Genomic DNA, 2,672 nt, shown 5'->3' on the forward strand with positions numbered 1-2,672 from the left:
TTCAGAGCTGTCAAAAAAGTTAAAGTTCAGAGCTGTCAAAAAATTTCAAGTTCAGAGCTGTCAAAAAATTTCAAGTTCAGAGCTGTCAAAAAATTTCAAGTTCAGAGCTGTCAAAAAATTTCAAGTTCAGAGCTGTCAAAAAATTTCAAGTTCAGAGCTGTCAAAAAATTTCAAGTTCAGAGCTGTCAAAATTTTTAAAGTTCAGATCTGTCAAAATTTTTAAAGTTCAGATCTGTCAAAATTTTTAAAGTTCACATCTGTCAAAATTTTTAAAGTTCACATCTGTCAAAATTTTTAAAGTTCACATCTGTCAAAATTTTTAAAGTTCACATCTGTCAAAATTTTTAAAGTTCACATCTGTCAAAATTTTAAAGTTCACATCTGTCAAAATTTTTAAAGTTCAGAGCTGTCAAAATTTTTAAAGTTCAGAGCTGTCAAAATTTTTAAAGTTCACATCTGTCAAAATTTTTAAAGTTCACATCTGTCAAAATTTTTAAAGTTCACATCTGTCAAAATTTTTAAAGTTCACATCTGTCAAAATTTTTAAAGTTCACATCTGTCAAAATTTTTAAAGTTCACATCTGTCAAAATTTTTAAAGTTCACATCTGTCAAAATTTTTAAAGTTCACATCTGTCAAAATTTTTAAAGTTCACATCTGTCAAAATTTTTAAAGTTCACATCTGTCAAAATTTTTAAAGTTCACATCTGTCAAAATTTTTAAAGTTCACATCTGTCAAAATTTTTAAAGTTCACATCTGTCAAAATTTTTAAAGTTCACATCTGTCAAAATTTTTAAAGTTCACATCTGTCAAAATTTTTAAAGTTCACATCTGTCAAAATTTTTAAAGTTCAGATCTGTCAAAATTTTTAAAGTTCACATCTGTCAAAATTTTTAAAGTTCACATCTGTCAAAATTTTTAAAGTTCACATCTGTCAAAATTTTTAAAGTTCACATCTGTCAAAATTTTTAAAGTTCACATCTGTCAAAATTTTTAAAGTTCAGAGCTGTCAAAATTTTTAAAGTTCACATCTGTCAAAATTTTTAAAGTTCACATCTGTCAAAATTTTTAAAGTTCACATCTGTCAAAATTTTTAAAGTTCACATCTGTCAAAATTTTTAAAGTTCACATCTGTCAAAATTTTTAAAGTTCACATCTGTCAAAATTTTTAAAGTTCACATCTGTCAAAATTTTTAAAGTTCACATCTGTCAAAAATTTTAAAGTTCACATCTGTCAAAAAAGTTAAAGTTCAGAGCTGTCAAAATTTTTAAAGTTCACATCTGTCAAAATTTTTAAAGTTCACATCTGTCAAAATTTTTAAAGTTCACATCTGTCAAAATTTTTAAAGTTCACATCTGTCAAAATTTTCAAAGTTCACATCTGTCAAAATTTTCAAAGTTCACATCTGTCAAAATTTTCAAAGTTCACATCTGTCAAAAAATTTCAAGTTCACATCTGTCAAAAAATTTCAAGTTCACATCTGTCAAAAAATTTCAAGTTCAGAGCTGTCAAAAAGTTTCAAGTTCAGAGCTGTCAAAAAATTTCAAGTTCAGAGCTGTCAAAAAATTTCAAGTTCAGAGCTGTCAAAAAATTTCAAGTTCACATCTGTCAAAATTTTTAAAGTTCACATCTGTCAAAATTTTTAAAGTTCACATCTGTCAAAATTTTCAAAGTTCACATCTGTCAAAATTTTCAAAGTTCACATCTGTCAAAATTTTCAAAGTTCACATCTGTCAAAATTTTTAAAGTTCACATCTGTCAAAATTTTTAAAGTTCACATCTGTCAAAATTTTTAAAGTTCACATCTGTCAAAATTTTTAAAGTTCACATCTGTCAAAATTTTTAAAGTTCACATCTGTCAAAATTTTTAAAGTTCACATCTGTCAAAATTTTCAAAGTTCACATCTGTCAAAATTTTCAAAGTTCACATCTGTCAAAATTTTCAAAGTTCACATCTGTCAAAATTTTCAAAGTTCACATCTGTCAAAATTTTTAAAGTTCACATCTGTCAAAATTTTTAAAGTTCACATCTGTCAAAATTTTTAAAGTTCACATCTGTCAAATTTTTAAAGTTCACATCTGTCAAAATTTTAAAGTTCACATCTGTCAAAATTTTTAAAGTTCACATCTGTCAAAATTTTTAAAGTTCACATCTGTCAAAATTTTTAAAGTTCACATCTGTCAAAATTTTTAAAGTTCACATCTGTCAAAATTTTTAAAGTTCACATCTGTCAAAATTTTCAAAGTTCACATCTGTCAAAAAATTTCAAGTTCACATCTGTCAAAAAATTTCAAGTTCAGAGCTGTCAAAAAATTTCAAGTTCACATCTGTCAAAAAATTTCAAGTTCAGAGCTGTCAAAAAATTTCAAGTTCAGAGCTGTCAAAATTTTTAAAGTTCACATCTGTCAAAATTTTTAAAGTTCACATCTGTCAAAATTTTCAAAGTTCACATCTGTCAAAATTTTCAAAGTTCACATCTGTCAAAATTTTCAAAGTTCACATCTGTCAAAAAAGTTAAAGTTCAGAGCTGTCAAATTTTTTAAAGTCCACATCTGTCAAAATTTTTAAAGTTCACATCTGTCAAAATTTTTAAAGTTCACATCTGTCAAAATTTTTAAAGTTCACATCTGTCAAAATTTTTAAAGTTCACATCTGTCAAAATTTTTAAAG

Source organism: Ctenocephalides felis, unplaced genomic scaffold (assembly GCF_003426905.1).
Source record: "Ctenocephalides felis isolate EL2017-DRISC unplaced genomic scaffold, ASM342690v1 CF-g0.4_SCAFFOLD_03570, whole genome shotgun sequence".
NCBI classification, from domain to species: domain Eukaryota; kingdom Metazoa; phylum Arthropoda; class Insecta; order Siphonaptera; family Pulicidae; genus Ctenocephalides; species Ctenocephalides felis.